This window comes from Corvus moneduloides, chromosome 4 (genome assembly GCF_009650955.1).
Source record: "Corvus moneduloides isolate bCorMon1 chromosome 4, bCorMon1.pri, whole genome shotgun sequence".
NCBI lineage: Eukaryota > Metazoa > Chordata > Aves > Passeriformes > Corvidae > Corvus > Corvus moneduloides.
In genome coordinates, this window is record NC_045479.1 from 64,070,718 (window position 1) to 64,082,975 (window position 12,258).

The following is a 12,258-nucleotide window of genomic DNA, read 5'->3' on the forward strand; positions in this document are numbered from 1 at the left end:
AACATGGACTAGCGACAGAAGTTCTCCGTGCATCCCTTGTAATCAGTGAAGCTCTTCAGGAGCATTTGTATGGTACCATTACCCCTAAAGCAGAGGATCATACTAATCCCATGGCCGAGGCCACGCGGCCGCCATCCCTGTGGCACATGACTGCAGCCGTGCCGGCGGAGGTGCCTGTGCTGGATGCGCCCGGCCCCCTCGGGAGCGCACGCCTTATCGCGGACCCCATCCCTGTCTCGGGGTCCCCGGCCACGCGACCGCGAGTGAGGGAGCGATGCCGCAGGCGCCACGGGTGCCGTGGGCCACGAGCAGCCAGGAACCGGGCATCGGCGTGGCAGGCCGCTCTGAGCACACGGCTCAGAGAGCCCTGCGGAGGGAGAAGCGGCGGTTTCCACAGCGACACGAGAAGCCGCGCAGCGCCGAGCCTGAACGGGGCCGCACTCAAAGCAGCGTGGAGTTTGCGGAGCGGAACCACTCCCGGGGCGCGGAGCCAGCGGCGATGGCAACGCGGGGCCGCGCAGAGCCCAGACACGCGCCGGAGCAGCGCCGCTCGGAGAGCGCGGAGCAGCCGCAACGCGGGGACCCGGCCGAGACGTCGGAGTCGGCGAGGCAGCGGCCACGCGGGACAAGCAGCCACGACGAACACGCAAGCAGGTGATAGGAGAAGTTATAGCAATGAAAGTCACAGGAACTGTGAAATGGTACAATGTAAAAAACAACTATGGATTTATAACACAAGATTATACAGGGGAAGATTTATTCATCCATAGAACTGCCATTAAAAGGAATAAGCCTAAAAATTACCTGCAAAGTGTAGGAGATGGGGAAGTTGTACAATTTGATATAGTACAAGGAAAGAAGGGTTTTCAAGCAGCGAATATTACTGGGCCTGGATGTATTCCAGTCAAAGGCAGCCGTTATGCACAAAATTATAAACAATATCCATCCCAGCAATTTCCCTACCCACAGCCTACTTTCCCCTTTTACCCTATACCCAATATGAACCCTTTCCTAAATTTACCCCATCCCCAGTTTATTCCTAATCTGTTTTTCACCCCATGGCTTCTCTATACAATTCCCTTTCCCTACAATTCCTCTCCGATGCCGAGGGGGGGATGAAAAGGGGGAGGGAAGAAATTAAACCCTCTCCTGCCTCAGTTTCCCCACAAAGCATGCCCGGAGAGTCCTGTCTCCCTTTTGTCAGCCTTAAGATGTTCCAGAGAATCTGTTTGAACATTTAAAGGCTCAGGAGAGGGTGGCTTTTATTATTTTAAAACTGTTCTTGTAATGTTTATCCACTTGTTTTCATTCTCCTTTTATTAAAATAAAACGGGTGAGGTGTTGGGGTCTCCTCCCCCTGCCATGTAGCCCTGGGAGAGGGGCCCTGGGGGGAGACACGGGGTTTCCCTGCCCCTGCTCAGCCTCGTTCCCCACTGGTTGTTTTGTGTTTCCCTGCCCTGGCAAGGACCCTCGGGTCCCATGAGTGACAGTTCCTCGGCAGAGCCCCGGCCATGCGGCTGGAGAAATAAACGTCTCTGAAGCATCTATCAAGAAACCGTCCATATATATTTCCTTTCCACGGGAGTCCTGGTTTGGTGCATTGTGTTACAGAATCCCCGCTGTAATAAGAAGGTACAATCATTTATCCTCCTATATTGACTAGTCTTTAATATCTGATTTGTTTTTCTATTGCTGTCAAACAGCCTGGAGGTCATGCCACAGAGAATGAGAATCACGAAACAGCATCAGCAAAATGTATTTTGCGTCACAAGGATGAGTTTGCTTCTGATGCTAAAGACGGTAGATAATGGAGGAGTTAGAACTAAGTGACAGAGCTCAATAGTTCTGTGGGATATTTGAATAGCTTTGTTCAATGGGTCTTTGCTTTAGATCTGAGCTGCCTGCTACTCTCTGGAGGCTCTTCAGCTCAAGAGGCAGGTGGGTAGTTTTGTGGCCGCGGTAGTTTGCAATGTTATAAAAAAATTTCGTACTGTCTTTATTGGAAAGTTTTCCCTCATCACTATCACTCTTCTAAGAGCTTTCCATATATGCAATATATGGAAAATGCCTCAAATAATATAAGCTTGCTCATTGTCTTGCTATGGGTTTAAATATTGGATGGGTCTAATTTAGAGGTCTTTTTTCCTTCTGTGGTTTCTTTTTTAATTTTTCTGTTGTTGCACTCTTTTGGATGTTCTGTAGTACTGCAGCTGTGCTAAAGATACTGATAAAAAAACCCCCACAAGTACTTATAGTCTTGCTGATACATCAATTATTATGGACCACAGTAACTGTTTTCCTCTGCAGTTTAGAAGTGTCATGCATGTTTTCTTTTTCTGTTTTCGTTCTGCACTTGAAGCTTTGAGTGCTTTTTAAAATTACTCTTCAGCGCTTTTCAAAATTACTTTTTAGTTCAGGCTGCCTGAAATCTCTCTGTAGCTTAACTTGGGCCATTAGCTCACGAAACACACTTTGGTAAAAGCTGAGTAGTTCCATGAAGCTGTGACCAGTGTACCTTTCTATTTACAGGGCTTCCCCCCCCCTCCCCCCAGTTATTTATCCACAGCTACAGTAAATGCACTTGCCAAGTGATGAATTGATTTAGGGGAATTTTTTTTGGGAGAGGGAAGTAACAGGAAATGCAGTGAGTGGTCTTTGGGGAAAAGGAAACAGCTGGGGACGCCAGTGGCTGTGGGATTTGTTGTACCTGAAAAATAACAGTTTAACATCTGTCTTGTGAATGCTACATTTAGTGTTCTGGAGAGGAAGCAGATGGAAAGAGGCTATCAGGTCTGCATACTGTGGAAAGATAAAGAATAAGCCCTTTTAAAGCAATATAGAATCCTTACGTGTTTCCTCTTTTGCAACAGTTTCCATATGATGATTACATGGTTATGTACACAGCCTCTGGCTGTCCACCACGCAACTCCTGAGTGACATGTCTTTATGTGTGATCGAATAAGGTTTTGGCATCTGTTTCTGAGCACTTGTGTTGTGTTCTTAAAGGCTTTATGCCCCACTGTAAATAGTAATCATGTGTCTTTATTGGGGTTGGTACTTTTAAAAGTGTTGTTTTCAGTCACTCTTACCCTGCTGATGGAACAAGAGCTCCTTGGCTGGCTGCTGTTTCAATGGTGGGAGACACAGCTGGTCAGTCTGACCCAAGGCAGTGGAGTGCCAAGTGTGAAACCATGCTAAATCAGGGATGAAGCAGTGATGATCCAAGATGAGTTAGAGGACTGCCAAAACCAGACTATCTAGATCTTTCCCATTTAAAGTGAACAAACTCATCCTGAACTGGAAGTTGCCGTTTGGAAGTTGCCTCATTTCCTACACAAATACTTGCTCTGACCACGAATGCAAGACCCTTTTTGTTTTGTTTCCATACATGATTGTTTGAGGTGAATTATCTGGAATAGCATTTAATGAGACCGAACCGTGGGTAGTTTTCAATTCCCCACAGTTATTTGGGACATGGAAGAAGTCATTCCGCAAAGTGAATCACAGCCGAAGGAGTCTGCAGCATGTGCAGTGGACATCATGATTTATCAGTCGGACAGGGTTTCACTGCAGTAAATAAACTAGAGATGTTAGCCTGGTCTGGAGAGGGATATAAATCCTCTTCAGCAAAAAAACTCACAAACATCAGACCACATCATATTTCATGCCTCAAAACCAACATCAGAGGTCAGGAATTTTCTCTCAAGACACAAGCAAAAGGTTCTGGTACTAGAATACAACACTAAAACATACCTGACAGTGCTGCCCATCACTTTGCTGCCAACATGGACAGGAGTTTTGTGTTCAGCATTGTCTGTCCCACGCAGCTGAATTCTGCCTTACCTGTGATGACCACAAAGCCCCATGCTGGCCAGTAAAGTCAGGTGAGCAACCACCTTTTAACATGGCAGGACTTAAAATGGATGTTGGCTGCATAATGGATGTTGTCTGATGCATAACTTTTTATCATGATAGTTAGTATCTAGTGAGCTTTTAAGATGCTCTCTATTTAGTCTGATGCAATTAGATCCAAATGCTGTCATAAAGAATAACATTGTGTATTACTAGCAACAAGGTGGTTCTGTATATTTTAAAATCCCCCTTTTATTCTGAGTTCAGTTGCTTTTTATTTATTCTGTATGAGTATATAAACAATACCATGTGCAATATAGCTGAGAAGGGTTCTTCTACATGTAAAACAGTCCCTTTTTGTGCTGTGATGTGCTATCATGTGTTAAAGGCATTTTCTGTGAGAGCAAACTGGAATTTCTTTTCCACTGATGGAAATGGCTTGAGGTATTACTCTATTACTGAAAACAGAGACCAAAACTGACTTCTGTAGAATCTCTGAAAGACCATTTCCTGGCATACCTCACTCATTATAATAAATTTCTTACTTGAGGTTGCACATGAAGTCTGTGACAGAGCAAGTGAATATGAGATAATCATATTCAGCCTTACTCTTTAGATATCTCTAAAACGGCACTATTATCCCTCAGCCATTTCTGAGATCTGGTTCTCTGAGCTGCAGTGATGTAGTACAGACCAATTTTTAGTATTTAATTAGCCTCATGTCCTGGAAAGGTACTGAGCCTTTCTTTAAAGGCATAGGTTCGAAAAGCAGTCTAAACTTTCCAAAGAGACAGTAAAAGACTTGTTTAGAAACTAGATCTATAAACTTTTTCTTGGAAAATGTGTGCTTATGTCCTTTCAGAAAACATGTTTGTATGAACCTTATCTTAAATTAGTTGGTTTTATCATATTTTCTCTCTGATAAAAAATAGCTGACTTCAAAGTGGTATTAACTTCTCCATAGAAAATAGATTTCGTAGTTTCTCTTCAGATATAGTGTTCTCAAATCCAGGCATAAGGTAGTAAATGTTATGAACTAACGCTTTACAATATGATCTGTCAGCAATCCTGTTAAAGTAAAATTGAGCATCTTTTCAAGGATTCATAAAAGCTGGTACTAAAACCAGCTGGTAGCTGAAACTAAAATTGCCAGACCTGTTCCAGCATGACATGCTTTTTATATCCATTAGAGAAGAGCAGAACACTTGTAACATACCTTGCGAATAGAAAGAATCAGTGGAGAATTGCATCTCTGCAAGCTTTTATAGGGATCATCAGGGAGGGCATTTAAGTCCTTCTTCCAAGTATTGCAGACTGACTTGTCACCATACTGTTCTTGCTTGTGCTCTACAGTGGCTTGCCTGGTCTGTGCTGTGGTTCAGCTGCAACACCAACTCTTGTTTTTTTCTGGAGTGTGTCTCTCATCCACCCGTGCCTGTGGGTCACTTGTTTCACACTCACCTTGGCTATACCTGAGAGCAAGCAGCACAGACCATGAGAAGCAGATTTGAGTAAAATGCTTGTTGCTAAGGGTGCAATGCCCAAGGTCTCTGTTTCATGGGATGTTACTCTGAACCAGCTGCTCTTTTGGACCAAGTGCCCCTCAGCAGCTCAGCACTCCTGGTGCAGAACCAGATTTGCAGAACGTATTCACCCTGGGAAAAAATGAGGATGCATTTCCTTTGGAAGCACATTCCTGGTGAAAATTAAAACTAGTGTAGACACACCCACCTCGTTATTCACTTCAGGGAGACTGTACACAGATGCTCAGCCTCTGTGTACCACTGGTATAGAACAAGCAGCAACCTGTCTACAGCCACCATACCTAATGCTCTTATTTCCAGTGAAGGTGTGGTCTCCTGGGAGCTCATACCTCTGGAAGAGAGCCTTACCACTGCTCTCTGGATCTTGAAAATCCTGCTGTTGCACTGGACAGTGAGGAATCAATTCAAAGTAAGATGACTCTGCTGGTGGCCTAAGCTTGTGATGCCATATTTCACTTTTAGTGTAGTTTGGTCTGTAACAGTTGTATACCCAAGCTTAATCAGTACTGGTGTGTTATTAGTTATTTCTCAACTAAAAAGGAGTACACATCCCTGTATGCAGCTTCCATAATAAAATCGTGATTGTATGAAGTAGTAATTATTGTTCTGTCATTTTACAGGCCCTGTCTGCTGTTGTGGAAGAGTTGTCTCACTGAGTCTCTGCAACAACAGCAGAGACAACTACTTACATCACAAATTGGCTTTTACACGTCAGCCTTTTTCCACTGAAGGTGTATTTCTTCTCCTCAAAGAAAAACTCGTTCTCCATGGTCTTCATTACCATTCAGCTCTACCAATGGAGGTAGAGGTACATGCACTTGCTTTGAGAGTCTCCTAACTCTTCTCTGTTGACATGCAGGATGTTTTCTGTCATCTCATTAAGGAGAAGGATGGTCTTTCTACCAGCAGTGTAAGGTGCTTGAAACCACTGTGCAGAGAGCTGTGAGCTGTGCCATACCATCCCAGTGAATTGTTCAGCCTTGTCTAAGGCTGCCATTCTCCAAACTTCCCTATCCCCTTTCTTGCACAACCAGACATTGCACTTATCTGTATTGTTTGTTTCCCTCCCTAGAGCACTGATCTTTTCTCCACAGTGAAAGCTTGCTGCGTGCACGAAATGTCCCATAACGCGTAAGGGCACTTCATAAGGACCCTCTTATAATACAAGGCACAAGCAGTATGTTGCTTTTATTGACCATAAAGATTATCCTTGTTCTACAGGGCTATGAAAGTTTTTGTGAAAGCTCTTAGGCTGCTGGAAGGCTGCTCTTTAGCTATCACCAAACCTCTACAGGTTCTGGGTGTTTCTCCTTACTGCTGGCAGCCTTTTATCTGTGGAGATAAAGTGTTCCTCCATCATAACTCTCTGTTTAGGAACCTGGATTTCTGTATCAACCATCTATTTGGGCTGACTTCTTGATAAAAAGCTTAATGTTTGTGAGAGGTGTAGGAGCAGAAAAGGTTCCCATCAAAACTCTGAAAAAACCTGTTTTTTAAGTTTTTTTTTGATAAGGATACAGCCAGCCTGTGTGGGGAGGAGACTGGGGAGAGGCTGTCAGCTGTCTTGATGGCACCCTACTTGGCCTCTGCCTGGACACCTGCTACACCTTGTAGAGCCAGAAAAGTGTCCTGTCATGGGATCTTCTGGGATAGGAGACTCGGATTAGAAAACACAACCAAGGAACTGCTCTTTTCTTGGTGTCCACAATCTTCCTTCAAATGCAGCCCATCAGACAGTCTGTTTTTCTATTGCTCCCGCTTCTCTTTTTTGCAACATTTTGAAAATCAACCTGCTGATGTGTGACCCACACTGAATTGTATGTGCAAGCCTGGGGATAGGTGAGGCTAAAGTCTCAGATCTTTTTGTGGTGAGGAAGTGTTTTAGTCTGAAGACATGCATTGTTTCCCCTCTCTGTGCTTAGCTTACTGGGATCTCAAAACTAAAGCTTTTAGCAAGAATATTCACCTTGATGACAATACCAAAAAAAACTTCTTGGAGAAGTGCTACAGCGAGGAAACTGCAACACGTGTATCAATCAATGAGGCCCGTGGAAAAGAAATAGATACGGACGGATTCTTGCTAGATGTTTCAGAGAGATGTTTATTTCTCCAGCCGCATGGCCGGGGCTCTGCCGAGGAACTGAGGCAATCACGGCACCCGAGGGTCCTTGCCTGCGCGGGGGAACACAAAACAACCAATGGGGAACGAGGCTGAGCAGGGGCAGGGAAACCCTGTGCCTCCCCCCAGGGCCCCTCTGCCAGGACCCCACGGCAGGGGAAGGGACCCTGACATTTCACCTGTTTATTTTTAACAAAAAGAGATTTAAAACTTAACATTGAAAACAACTGGATAAACATAACAAGAACAGTTTCAAAACAAAACAAGCCACCCTCCTACGTCTTTAAATGTCCAAACAATTCTCTGGTACGTCCTAAGGCTGACAGAAGGGAGACAGGACACTCTGAGCATGCTTTGTGGGGAAACTGAGGCAGGAGAGGGTTTCTTCCATTTGTACCTGTTGGAACTCTAAACAACAATAGTTAATTTCTTCCCTCCCCCTCTTCATCCCCCACTCGGCATTGGAAAGGGATTTTTGGGGAAACAATTGGCAAAGGCATGGTTTTGTGAGGGAAACCATGGGTGAAAAAATGGATTGGGAATACACTGAGGGTAATAGGATATAGGATAAAAGGGAAAGGTGGGATTAGGAAAGGGAGACTGTAAGGGGGCTTATAATGGAGATATTGTCTAACATGACTACGATTTTTAGCATATATACTGCCTTTTACAGAAACACCATCAGGCCCAGTGACCTCTGCTGCTTGTAACCCTTTTCTACCTTGCACAATTTTGAACTCTACTACTTCTCCATCTCCTAAACTTGGGATGTATTTTTCAGGGTTATTCTTTTTAATAGCAGTTCTATGAACGAATATGTCTTCTTGGTTGTCACATCTTGTTATAAAACCATAATTTTCTTTAACATTATACCATTTTACTATTCCCAAAACCTTAGCTATGATGATCTTTTCCTTTTTCCGAGTGGTTGCTGTTTTCTGTCTTGCTGCGTTTTTGCTTTCTCTTTCACTTTCGCTCACTTCTGTGTTGGAATTGCCAGGGTTTTCAGTGCTGCCGGGGCCGTCGGGGCTGCTTGTGCCTGCACACTCTTCTCGGGGTTGCATTCGGGGGCGCGCGGGCTGGGCCGGGCAGCGCTGCTCAGCTCCCCGTGCACCACTGCCTCTGCTCTCAGTTGTGCTGCCGCTGCCTGGGGCTGCATCCACGTCTTGGCCGGGCCCCCAAGCGACAGCCCCCCCCATGCCCTGCTCCAGCGTGTTTTGGCTCGGCGCAGCTCTGCTCTACCACCATCGCTGCCAGCCACTGCCCGCGCGCCACTCCTCTCACGGGGCTCGCTCCACCATGTGCTGCGTGGGGCTGGGTGGGCTCTCACTGGGTCTCACTCTGCTGCCGACACTGCAGCTCGCACGGCTCCGCCCATGCGTGGGAAGTGCCTCCCTGCTGCTCGGAGAGCACTTGGTGCATGTGGCCTGGGTCGCACGGTCCCTGAAGCAGTTTTAACTTCGCAAGGACACAGCTGACATCGTTCAACAGTCTCGGTAATTAAATAATATTCACGAAAATATTCTTCCATCGGCATATATTTTGACTCAGAAATTAACTGTGTCCAAATGGTGTTCCAAAAGTCTTTGGTAAGAATTAAATCCCAAGAAACATAGAAAAAGTTCTTAAACAACCATATCAGGAAGTGTTTCAGTTCCTTTTGAGCTTGAATTAAGCTAAAATTTACAAATTGTTGTTCAAGAATCTTTTCAAGTTTAAGATAAATGTCCATATGTGGCTCTGAGAGCCAAGAGTCTTTCCACGGTTCCTCCATAATTTAGAGATGGAACAGCAAAACAAAAACAAGAAGAGAAATCCAGAATTTATCCACAAATCAGTCGCTGTCCTTAGGGATCGGGGGTTATTCTGCTTGCATTATCCACCATTTGTTACAGCGGGGAAATTGCAACACGTGTATCAGTCAACGAGGCCCGTGGAAAGAAATATCTATGGACCAATTCTTGCTAGATGTTTCAGAGATGTTTATTTCTCCAGCCGCATGGCCGGGCTCTGCTGAGGAACTGTGACAATCATGGGACCAAGGGTCCTTGCCAGGGCAGGGAAACACAAAACAACCAATGGGAACGAGGCTGAGCAGGGGCAGGGAAACCCCGTGTCTGTGCCCTCAGGGCCCCTCTCCCAGGGCTACATGGCGGGGGGGAAGGGACCCTGACAGAGAAGGGTCTTTACTGAGATGACATACTAACTACTGCTAAATGTCCTTCAGTGTGGAGAGGGAGAGTATGGCAGTGCCCTGTGTTCACTCTGAATGATCTCCCTGTTTCCATAGTAACCGAGAGATGAGAACCTGGAATGAGTTTTTTTGTGGGAAACAGCAGTTGAGTTGGGAGTGTTGGGCTGGGTGTGTTGTGGGAAGGGTTTGATACTACTGATCCATTCCTGTTTTTCCCTTGTTGCTTGCTCAGAAGGGATTGGATGCTGCCTTTGCACTGATGGAAGGATTTGCTCCATAATTAATTACAGTAGCCACATCATCCTTTGGGGAAACATGCCCTTCTGCTGGGAGTTGCTCTTCTTGGCCACATCTGAGACTATGGGATCTGCTTCTCTTCCTGGTTGCAGTAAAATACATGGCGTGGACACTGCAGGAATATCTACCATTATTCCTTCTTCCAAGGAGGTCAATATTTGGGATCCACACCGTGGCCAGGCTGTCCTGGTAGAGGACAAGCAGTCTTGGAAGCTTGGAACGGTCTTGTGGGAAGAAGATGGAGTGTGGAGGCCAGGGAAGATGCCAGTGGGATAGTAATCAGGTGTTCCATACTGAGTGACTCGTGTTTTGTGATGTCCATCTCCCACAGCCGCTGGCTTTCATCCCATACCATGTGTCCCCAGCTGGCAGCTTCTGGTGGCACGTCCTACTGCTCACACAAACACAGCCCAAGCCACGTAGGGCTGCTCCTGCTCTTTGCCTTACCATAATGGGGCTGGGGGTGGGCTGTTTGTGACTGAGGCAGGAAGGTGGTGATGATGTTGTGTTTAAGGCCTTCAAGGGCCTCAGAGGTACTGAGTCCATGCAGTTGTAGCATATGGAATACTTAGGATTTCCCAAATCAGAGGAAACCTATCATGGGGATGTGAACTCTGAGATGCCAAATGGCAAATCTGAGGATCTGCAGCTTCTGTCCTTGTCTCAATTCAAGAAATACTGATGCTGAACTGATGGGTGAAGAAAACTCTGGTGAAATAGTATGTAATTCCTTTCAGGAATCTTATGGCAGATGCCATGGCAGACCAGATACTGTTGGCATGGGAAGAAAAGGAAAAGGGCAGATTTGCTGCTGGAGGTTTCTAAAGTCAAATCTTCTGAAGCTGGTCGATTGCATAGTCTGAATTTTGTAATGTTTTCAAAACTGTAGACGTGAATCATTCTGTTTGGAAAAAGAAGTTGTGACCTCAATTTGTTTTATTACTTTTTAAATTAAAAAGTTAATAAAAAAGATCATAAGATGATTATATTTTCCTTTCCAGTCTTTGGTGCTTGATTACACAATATAAATCCACCATTGTATTCTATTTAACTTTGTCCTTCAGTAACAAAAAAACCAGAGCAATGAGATTTAGCAATTATCCTGTTTGCTTCTATATCTGCACACTGGTCGAAACATTCAAGGATGTTGCTAAAAATAAGCATCGTCTTCCTGCAAGGCAGTGAACTCGGACTGTAAAGTGCATCTTTCAGGGAGGTACACGAAGTAACAGGAAATCTGCTTGGTCTTATTTCAGTTTACTGGTGCTTGGCAATGATGTCACCCTTCTAGAACAAGGGTTAGACCCTGAGAGCAGGAGTAGTAATTATGTTTCACAGTCCTGTGTTTGAGAGGAATGACCTCTGGTTAGCTTTGAGGCTGAGCCAATATGCAGTGAAAATGGGAAGGCAGGGTCATTTGGGCTTTCTTCAGGGACATCTGTTGTTATTTAAAAAAAAACCCCAAAAGTGTATCTACCCATATAGGCTTTTTCCTCAAGTGATAAAGCTGGTGGTAAACACTAGGTATTTAATGTTGTGTTCCATGTGTCAACAGAGGTTTTTTTTTTTTTTTTTTCAGGTCCTTAATCATTTCTTCAGTTAATGAAATCACCTAATTACGTGAGTGACAAATTTTGGGCTTTCAGAATTCTTATTTGTTGCTAAAAAATGGCAAAACCAAGCAAACTACAAAAAGAAGAAAAAGAAGAAAAACTACTCTATTGTCCTAATAAAGGAAGTTCAGAGTCTCTCTAATTAATCTCCTATTTTCTAGAAAATATCGATAATTTTAATTTTAAGAGATGAAAAATTATCTTTTGAAGTGCCTTGACTCAAGCTAAAGATATTTGTTTCAAATGAAACTTGTAACCCATGAGCCTATTTAAGGAGATTTCTTTAACAGCAATGATTTTTTTTTTGTTAGCAGAAAGATTATCAATTATATTCCAAATTCCAGTGAGTTTTCTTTTGCTGGTTTGTTGGGGTTTTTGGGTTTTTTTCCCGCTCCCCTGAGCAGGTTGGTCAGGTCTGCTTAAGTGTGTAATGGTTGCACATGAGACTCCTAACAGAAGTCTAATCTCAGAGATTATTACATTTCAGCCCTGAGGAATTCCATTTGTTTTCTTATTTCCTTTTTTCCAAACGATGGACATTTTTGTTGATGTTTGAAGTGTTTGGTATTCATGTGTACTTGGCTCTAAGAGGAAGGATTGTCCTCCTTGCATTGATAATTTTCAGCTGCCTTTTGCATT